Source organism: Vombatus ursinus, unplaced genomic scaffold, assembly GCF_900497805.2.
Source record: "Vombatus ursinus unplaced genomic scaffold, bare-nosed wombat genome assembly UNPS02005459.1, whole genome shotgun sequence".
Classification (NCBI taxonomy): Eukaryota; Metazoa; Chordata; class Mammalia; order Diprotodontia; family Vombatidae; genus Vombatus; species Vombatus ursinus.
This window is the reverse complement of record NW_020945237.1, coordinates 8,681,867-8,692,888: the sequence shown is the minus strand read 5'-3', so window position 1 is coordinate 8,692,888 and position 11,022 is coordinate 8,681,867.

The window sequence follows — 11,022 nt, the reverse complement described above, 5'->3', positions numbered from 1 at the left end:
GTCAGTTGTTGATCTATATTGGAGAGTGGAGTATTCTAACTAGGCATTCTCTATATCAATGTAATCATAGGTCTTAACCAAAATTAAATTAAATTAAATTAAAAAAGGGTGGGTGGGTTTTGTAGCATACTACTAGTTCCTAGAAATCTATTCTTTGGAGACTCTGTCTAGTGACCTGGCATATTTGGAATTTTCAGAGTCAATCTGACCTTGGTAATGAATCAATGGCCCCACTGGCATTGGATTTTGCTTGCTTCCACATTCAACCCAGTGGACCATGCAGTCTCTGTAAATAGACTTTCCCCTCTGAGACCTAAATCTGTAGCTTTTTATTACTGGCCTCTTATTTCACAGTTAGCTTTTGACATCCCTGACTTTCAATTAAAATGATTTTTTGTCCCAGTGCTATAAAACTGAACATGTGTTCTTGAAGGTTTTGTGGCATGATGGTATGATGTCATCAACAGCTGTACCTGCAAACCTGAGAACTATGGGCCTCAGTGTGCTTCCATGTATGATGATTGTCGCCAGGGCTCGAAAGCTCTCTGTACACATGGCATCTGTGAGGATTTGGACCGTGAGCAGGTTGACGTGGTGAGTTATTTCTCATAGGGCTGCTCTAACTCCCTGAGGAATCTATTTATTTATTTATTTGGTTAGGCAATGGGGTTAAGTGACTTGCCCAGGGTCACACAGCTATCAAGTGTTATGTGTCTGAGGCCGGATTTGAACTCAGGTCCTGCTGACTCCAGGGCTGGTGCTCTATCCACTGTGCCACCTAGCTGCCCCCGGAATTTATTATATAGAACGTTGAAGACTTTCAATTTCACTTTATGAATCTGAGAATCTTGGCCTCTCCCCTCTTGTGATGACTAGCAATTTACACAATGTCAAAATTATACAGATGTCAAAATGTCAGAATTACACAAATACTTGACTCTACTGGCAAGGTAGGGTTAATATGGGTTTCTGGTTTTTTATAGCTGATTTTTGAGTACATGTGAATACTGGAGCCACTGGCCTCTCCTGATAGAGTTTGAGCTCCTTGAGGGTAGGAACTATTTTCATTTTTGTATCCCATTACCTAGTATAGTAGATGCCTAGTAAATAAATGTTTGTTGACTAATAAACCACATGGAGCTCAGGGTCCTGGCAACCTTGCCAACGTCAGGGCAAGTTTGTCCTCACTCTTGTAAGGTGGGCATAGCCCCTGCCCGTGCTTATTCCCAGTATATATGTCGACATCATACGGACTAAGGCCAGAAACCCTATTTCATTTGACTGCCCTGATTTGTGTGGTGCCTCCTCTTAGAAGGAATGTCTCCCAAGGAGTACTGTGGCCGATGACATGTTGGTAATTTGTTAGGGATTTTCCTGGCAATAGAAAGAAATGGAGTCCATTTGGGTGGCCAAAAAAATAGAATCCTGAGATTCAGAATGACTATATTAGGAAAGATTAGATTGTAAACACTCTTGGAATGGGGAGTGATTGACAGTGTTGTCTGTATCTTCTGAGGGTGCCTAGGACAAAATTAGCACTGTGCCTTACCAATGGCACGTGCTCAGAAGATAGGGATTGACTAAAGGAATGAGTGAAATCAGCCAAGATATCTCAGATACCTCCGTTCTGAAGACAGGAGCTGTTTTGGTTCTTCCATCCATGGATACTGGTTTTTAGAACGTTCCCAGAGTCTCATAGAACGTGTTTGAGAAAGCGGTACCCTCTTCCCTGAACTTCTACTGGCTTCATCTTTTTAAGTGGGCTTGAATTCTGTTTTTGAATGTGTTTGGAAGAGGGTGTACTAATGAATTAATTTTGTTCTGTTTTATACTGTTAGGTATTTGGGTTTGGGAAATATCATGTGTAAATTTATGGTGGCCTATATGCAAAGGTGCAAAATTAAATGAAGTCTCACCTTCCAGTTTATGAGAGGATGGAGGGGAGTGAAGTCTTGCCACTCTATGCTGCTCTAGAGGAGAGTTAGTCATTTTTTGGCAAAAACATTTCCAGTTCTATTTTTTCAAATGCATTCCACATTTTACCCACGTGACAACAAACTGCTCCCTCCAGTTTCCCTGTGAAATAGAGAACTGTCTAAAGGAAAAACAAAGTGAGTTGACTTCTAGGAGCCTGTGCCTACATGGGTGTTTTCCCCTTAAATACAGAGTAGACCAAGTTGATTGACTTTAATTATATTGAGTTACAGCTCTTGATTGTTGTCGCTTTTTTTCCGGCATCTTTTGGGCAAATGATAGGTTTCTCTTACTTCTCCAGCAAAGACGTTTCCTTTTTTGTATGGTCATGCATAAATGCTTAACCGTACAAAAAAAGGGAAGAGAAGCCCCACCGTTGGCTCATGGAAATGAGAGCCAGATGGCCAACAGTCTGCCACAGCTCAATTGAGAGATTGTTTTATAAAACTTAAAGTTCAATGTCAACATAAGTTTTTATTATTACTGATTCTTCTCACTTGTGCTCATACTCATTCTCCTAGCCTAAGTATACATGCCTCTGTGATGCTGGATGGAGCTCAGCACCCAACGGTATTGACTGCATACATGATGTAGATGAGTGCAGTCTTCCAGTTCCTCCCTGTTCTCAGAATCCTTTGGTGGACTGTGTCAATACCCAAGGCTCTTTCTACTGTGGGCCCTGTCCAGTAGGTAAGGTATTTATTCCTTCGACCAGAGGGTTAATGGTGATGTTTGTGTTGGTGCTCAGAGGCTAGGGAAGAGACATTCTGAACCACTTTTACCCCCAGTATCACCATGAATGAACATAGTACTTTTATTTGGAGAAATTTGAATTGCATGGGCCATTTTCACTTAATCTCAGCTTACTTTAGCAAAGTAACAACTGAGATATGACCGATATAGATATATATTTAGACTGTGACAGAACTGGCCGTCGGGCCTGTGGTCTCATATGACTTCGTGTTGAGTAGAAATAGAAAATTACCTCACTAACTGGGTCTCAGTTTCCTCAGCGGTAAAATGAGGGGTTTGCATGAAGTAGTCTTTAAGTTTTTTCTAGTAATTCCATGATTCTATGATGTTCAGGGGAGCTAAAATAGATTTTTAAAATGTCACTTGAGTACCACAATGCCTACATCAGATAGATGAATACATTTGAATACATAGAACAGGTCTTCATATGTAGAATTTTCCTTTACTATGTCTGATATTATCCTTTGAGGCTGGTTCTTTTATCTGTGGGTTAGAAGATGGGGCCTATATAAATACTCCTTCAGAAAATAATTCCTTCTCCACCTCTGCTTTGGAAAGAAGAAAGTGTTTTCTCCTTGCTGTGCACATGCATCTGGTATCTGCATGCAGAGGCATGCACATGCATGTGTGTGTGTGCGCACGCACACACACGCACACACATACACGAAGTCATTCTCCAGTGAGTGGAGTGGTAGTCACTAATTCTATCTCTTCTCAGGGACCATCTGCCACACATAGATGGGCAAGAAGAGAAAGGAAGGGAAGGGGGGAGGAAGGGGAGGGAGAGAGAGACAGAGACAGAGACAGAGAGAGAAATAGAGAAGATTTTTCTCTCTAGTTAGTATACAGGGGAGAATCACATACATAAATCTCTGTAGCCTTCTTTGGAGGTCGTTTGTGAGATATGCTCCAATTCTTCAATAGAGATTTGATGTCATCAATGTGGGTACTCCCTGAAATGCTGTAGATCTCACAGCCCATTTATACCTTCTGATCTTGTGAGATTCTAGTCCATAACCTCCCATACAAATTCCACAAAGAATCCACCCAGCATATTGAAAACCTTCTTGTAGGTGTTTGAAATTCTGGGTACCAGTTCTGTCTTCAGGCTCTGTACCTGCTAAGTCTTGCTCTGGCCTCTTGACCAGCCTACTTCCTCATTTTCCAATCATGTGCTTCCTTTGATAGCTTTTATGCCTCTTCTTGAACATGTCACCATTCATACTAGGCTGCAGCCTGTTTACACTCACTATAAGAATGTCCTTCACCCCCTGGGTTATCTACAGCCCCTTTGAAAGGTTTATCACACAAAAAAAGAGCAGCAGAAAACAATTTGAGTTAGGTAACATTCAAAGTACCAATAACATTTTGTTTTTGAAAGAAACATCTTTTATATATCAACCAAATGAACTTCAACTTTAACTGCAAACAGGTTTGTGTTTATAACCCGAGTTACACTTCTTAGGTGGCCTAAAATCTCCAGATAGGACTCTTTGGCCATTGACTTGGAAAGCCAGAATGTCCAACATGCAAGTATGCTTTCTAAACCTACTTTTCATTGTCACAGGCTGGAAAGGAAGTGGTTACAGCTGTGAAGATATCAACGAATGTGAGACTGACAATGGAGGGTGTTCTGTGGCACCTATGGTCCAGTGCATCAACACAGCTGGATCCTATCAATGTGGCTCTTGTCCTCCAGGTGAGGCACCAAACCCCCTGCTCCTCTCACAGCAAAACAGACATCTAGGAAAAGAATTAAACTTACTAAAAAGGGAATTCATTTGTCAGTCCCCTTTAGAATACATCTCAGGAAACCAATACTATGGAATACTTTGAAGGTAGAAATAAATTTAACTTAATTTAATTGATGGGTTCAGGCACATCAGTGTTACCATAACTTATGGGAAGGTCATGCATAACCTTGTATTGTGATGCTAATGGAGATTGCTATCTTTGTTCATGTTGTAAAATATCCATTTGGGATAATATAGCAATAAGAGCTTTGAAAGACTGTAAGTGAGATGTCAGACATATGTAAATAATAAACATAGGATACTTTTGTGATGATTTAGATGATAAACACATGGGTTGTCTTTCCTGAAAGAAATCATAAACATATTGTTATTTTCTAAATACATTGTATTATTCAATAAAATGGTCAGAGAGTCCTAAGTCATAAAACAAAAATGGCATCTTAATACCATAAAATAATGATAGCACTTTGGGCTTCTGAAGTGCCTTAGAGCTAAAAACCTTGAAGTTATCATTACAAAAAGGACTCTTTAGAATTCAACTTAAACATCAGTACTTCTACTTATACAAACTTTTTTTTAAAAAATGGAAACAGTCTAAGCATTTGTCTGCCTAATTCAATTATGAATTCCGTATTGCTCTGGTTTTTACCGTTACTTTTGTTCTATGACTTTATACATCTTACACTTGGATGAAAGGAGAAATCTGATTCAGCTGCTTCATATTCTGGGGTTTTTCATTCTGGAATATTTATTACTTTGTCTTAAAATAACTTAAAAAATAACTATGTTCTTACTCTGATCAGGTTACCAAGGGAATGGAAAAGTGTGTACCCTAATAAATATCTGCTTACAGAATAATGGAGGGTGCCATCCGAATGCTTTATGTACCCCTGGTTCAGGTAATATCATATGTCCTCTTCTAGTGCTGGATTTTTAAATCTTAGTCTTTATGACAACCCTGTAATTTAGTGATAGATTATTTGAAATGACAGCACCTTAGCCTGGAGCTTTTTAGCTTGGACCTGCAGGAGGAATGATCCCTTGTAGTGATCTCTACCCTTGGAAAATAAATGTAGAACTATGCTCCGCTTATAGGCTATTCCACTTTAAGAATGACATTGTTGATGGTGTAATAAACATCAGTAATTCCCACTGTGCTACTTTTTTTCCCTTTTTTATGGATCTGTTATATCATTAACTTCAATATCCTCTCAGCCAATGTAGACCACGTTCCCTTTCTGTCCTCTCCATCACTGCAGACCACAGTCCCTTCACATCTTCTCCACCCTCATAGTTTGTGTCCATATCTTTCTGTAATTCCTCCCAAGATGATTTCCCCAACGCTAGTGGGAGCCTTCATCTGTCTTTTGTGGGCACTGTGTAGGATGTGGGCTTTCAATCCATCTTCCCTCACCCTTGCTATCCAACTGGCAGATTTCCATTTCTGGTCTGATTTGTCTTTGATGATCTTTGTCTGGGACACCTTTTTTGCATGCAAGTCATTAATGACAGTATGTTTACAGCCTGCTTTGAAGGGGACAATAAAGTAAGGAAACTAGTCATTCTACACAGTAAATATGTAGCAACAGAGGGCCAATTAAGATGACAGAATTTTCAAAAAAATCTAAAGATAATCGCTGGTCTGTGTTAAAGCTCTATAAAAATAACTAAGACAAAGCATCTACACTAAAATAAGTATATAAAGTTGGATGTATAGTAGTTAGGCAATTTTTATAAATCTAATATAAGTTATAATTCTTGTTCAATGTATAGAATCAGATGAAGAATTAGTCCTCATTTCTCCTTCCCCTCCTTTTTTTTCTAGTTGCATAGTCTACAAAATCTGATAACTGTCTAGAAGCCAGAGTTCTGTTTCCTTTTCAACAATTCCCCAATTGAGTTAGTCTTTTTAGTCATTTAAACAGCCAAAACCACACTACAGTCAAAGCAATCTAAGAAATATGTGTGATTGGAATTTGTTAAGCTTCTGAAGAGAAATCTTTGTGAGAATTAAGGGAAATGGGAGAAGGCCCTGGTCATTCTTAAGAGAATAGGGACCATTCATTGCCAGCTCCGGAGGAGCTGCTGCCTGGTTTTCTTAGTGAGGCTCAGAGCAAACTCCTGGGATATTTATCAGGAATTCCTGAGAAATTAATGCAGATTCTGGGAAATGTAATCCTAAATATGGAAACCCATTGCAGTAGCATGATAGGAAATGCAATGGGTCCAGAAGCAAAATTAGTGGGAAAGTGTAAATCATGGCAATGTATTGATGACAACATGAGAAGGAATAAGCAGGCTAATGATTTTCTGAAGCAAAATATATCTTCCCAGCTACCCAACTGACTGGTGCCTTGGTAGAGAGTGTTTTCACTGTGTCTGTTGTTTGTTGGTTTTCAAAACAACACCTTTGATTCTACTGAACAAAGTACAGCTTGAAAGGCCTTCCTCCCCCAAGGTTTTCTCCATGCCTTTTACTATAGGGATAACTTCCTTCAGAGATTTGGATGAGGGTAATCACCAAGAGAGGGATAAAACAGGGAGGCAGATGGTCACCCAAGGCAGAGCTGTCAAACATGCAGCCATGTGGTCTGCAGCCCTCCCTGGAGCAGTCCAGACCAGATTAAAATGTAATTGAGAAATATTTAAGAAAAATAAATAAAAATACAATAAGAGATAAACAACATCACATTTTAAAACTAAGTCAGTGTGTGGCCCTCAGGGATCTCTATTTCTATTTAAATTGGATATCAGTGATCTAGATTATCTGCCGATGCCATAGAGGATCTCCCACCCAGAACCTAAAGATAGATGAGATTCTCTATCTGTAGGGAAGTTCTCCAAATGTCCTTACTTGAAAAGTCCCTCACATTAGAATGGAAGCTTCTTGTGGGCAGGGACTGTTCCACTTTTTCCTTTCTATTTCTGTTGCTTAGTATGGCGCCTAGCTAACAAAAAGTAGGCATTGAATAGATGTTTGTTGATTGAATGATCGGAATGACATTGCACAAATTATTTTAAATCCCACATCACTCCTACCTACGATGTGCCTGGTGAGTACTGTGAACTTTGCAAAGAAGACATAAGTAAATGAATTACTAGAAAAGCATGTATTTAGCATTTATGATTTGCAAAACAACATGCTAAGTCCTAGAAATATAAGTAGAAAAGCAAAATAGTCCCTTTTTTCAAGGAGCTCACATTCTAATAAGGGGAGATGACAAATGAAAGGAGCATAAATTACATAGTGCCTGGCCTCAGAGGATTTCCTGTCTTATTGATGAGATAAGAAATACACAAATGAAGCTATTAAAAAGTAAGATTTTAAGTTCCATGAAGGTAGAGAGTTTATTTATTTATCTAACTATATCTCCTGCACCTGGCATATTGCTCTGACCAGCATAGGTGCTTAATAAGTATTACTGGAATTAAAAATTGTGCAAGACATTATATGAATAAGGACCAAAATGAGAATGAAATTCTCAATAGAAACTGGGTTGACTGGGGGAAGAAACTTAATGGGGAAGGGGAGACTTGAACTTGACCTTGATGGAATTCCATCAATTCAGATGAATTCCAGGAAGGCAGGTGTGCTGTGCTGAAATAGCCACTCAATTCAATAAAATTTTAATTAATTCATTGGTATAATTTAGTGGGTTGTCTAGCACAGCCAAAGTATCATTACACTGTCACACTGAGGCCAACTTTACCAGTACACTCGGCTTCTTCACAGGTTCTATACCCACCTGTGTCTGCTGGGCAGGATATACTGGACATGGTTATGGACAGAATGGATGTGTCCCACTCAGCGAAATTTGCCAGAGTAACCCTTGTGTTAATGGACAGTGCATTGTAAGTATTTTCTCTCATTGAAGACAATGAAATATCTGCTATGTGTAATTAATATTTGAATATACTTCCAAACCAGAAAGATATTCCATTCTAAAGGACCATATGCGTTTTAGAAATTTCCTTGTAAACATTAAAAGACTGTATAAATGTCATGTTGTTATTACAGTTGTTACTACCACCTACTTTTACAACACAATTAAGAGATAAATGGTGATTTCAGTTCCTAGGGAAGAGTCAGAGTGTGGATTTTTTTTCTCTCACTAATTTATGAGGCCATTGCAAAGATACTAGAATGAGTAATCTTTACACTCCTTTTTACATTTAGCAATCAGTATTTAAATTCATGAATGATAATTTACACTGTTGGGAGGCGCATTTATCTTAGTTCAGTACCTGCATAAAACATCGTCAAATAGCATCGTCTTATTTGTTCACCTGATTTATTATTTAAATTTATTCAGATGTCCTGGACCCCTCTTGGCTGTTTTGTTTTTGTCCTATAGGAAACAGTTTCCAGCTATTATTGCAAATGTGATCCAGGCTGGGAAGGCACCAACTGCACAGAAAACATCAATGAATGTTCAAGCGACCCCTGTTTTAATGGGGGCACCTGTACCGATGGTGTCAATGGTTATACCTGTGAATGTACAAGTGCTTGGACTGGCTCCCAGTGTCAGACCCCCCAGCAAGGTAAAATCTAAATTCTGGACACTAAATTAAGTATTTTTTGATATACACTTTTATATGGTAATGATTTTATAAGGACCTCTACTAAACCTAGGGGTAGCTAGGTGGTACAGTGGATAGAGGGCTGGACCTGGAGTCAGGAAGACTCATCGTTTTGAGTTCAGACCTGGCCACAGACACTTACTAGCTGTGTGACCCTGGACAAGTAACTTCACCCTGTTTGCCTCGGTTTCCTCATCTGTAAAATGAACTGGAGAAGGAAATGGCAAACTCCTCCAGTATCTCTGCCAAGAAAACCTCAAATGTGGTCATGGAGAGTCAGATGCGACTGAAATGACTAAACAACAACTAAACCTAGAGTAGGAGCCATCGTCCCTCAGGCAAATTAATACTGGCCCCCAGGGTTTTACCCCTTATTCTGTTGGGTGATGAAGCCCATGAAAAGGGAAAGCATTTATCCAATTGCTTAAATGATTTAAGTTTTGTTTTGTTGCAATGATCTAGCATGAATGAAGTCAAGATTTTATTTTGCTTGTGGTGAGGATGGTTCTGTGCCTGTTATTTTGTTGGTGTGGATGATTGCTGGTGTAGAAACTCCTTTCACTAATACGGGTCATCATCATTAACATCATCATGATTATCACCATCAATACTATTTATATAAGACTTTACGTTTTACAAAACACTTTATAAATAACTTATTTAATCCTTGTAGCAACACTGGGAGGTAGGTGCTATTATTATCTCCATTTTACAGATGAAGAAACTGAGGCAACTGGAGGTTAAGTAACTTGTCCAGGGTCACAGAGCTAAGTAAGTGTCTGAGGAGAGATTTGGACTCGGGTTTTCCTGACTCCAAGTTTAACACTTTCTCTCCTGTGCCACCTAGCTGCCTAATCAGCAACTCATCAATAATTAATAGTCATGGGAAGTTGCCTGGGGTGGTGAGAAGTTGAGGGACTTGCTTATGGTCACATACCGTGTGTCAGATCTTGGATTTAAACCCAGGCTTTCCTTTCTTTAAGACTGACTCTGGAACCTGTGGCCTGGAGGCCACATGTGGCCTTGAGGCCTCAAGTTCCCCGCCCCTGCTCTACCCATTATGTCATGCTGCCCCTAAGGAGAAGACTAATAGCTTTAAAATAAAAATTGATACTGTATTAGATAGAAAAGAATTCTTTTATGCCTGAATGTAAGCCAAAATGATTTTTTTTTTAACAACAACAAAAAAATGACCCATGTGAGTGTTTGCCATTGCCAAATATTTCTTTTCTGATAAACCAAGCCACATGTTTACTCTCTTTCATTATGTGGAAGTTTTATAACATCTCAAAATACCATTTTTGTCAAGTCACTCTATGACTCTAGAATTTGCAATGGTTCCTTATTGCATCTTGAATCAACCTGTTTTCAAGGTCTTTGATAATCTCTGCCCCTGCTCTCTATCCAACCTGTAGCCTCCTCCAAACCATCGTGTACATGCTGTATATGTTATATATGCTATGCTTTTAGTGGTCAACATGCTTTCACTCCTGCTGTTTTCCCTCACCAAAATCCCCTCCTTTAGCTCCTCTCCCTACCCAAAGCGATCCATCCTCCGAGGATTAATTAGTTCAGGGATTAACTGACAGCTCCCACCATTTTCTCCTTTACCGTATCCTTGATGAAGATGTGGTCCTTCTGCTTGCCAAGTCAAACACCGTTTGCGTGTGCTTTGAGCCCATCTTCTCCAGCAGATCATCTCGCCATCCTGCCCTACCCATTGTTCTGTCCCCGTGGTGATCTGTCTCCCTTTTCCGTGTCTTTGACCTGACCATTTACTCCAATAAACTCCCTCTTTGCAACTTCCTCTTGGAAACCCCATTTTCCTTTAGTCCCAAGCACAGCCGCTGCCTTCTGCATGAAACTTTTCCTGATCTCCCCAGTTGCTAGTGTACTACCTCTGCACAACTATCTTGCATCCAGTTCATGTATATCAAGTATATATATTTATATATGTAAA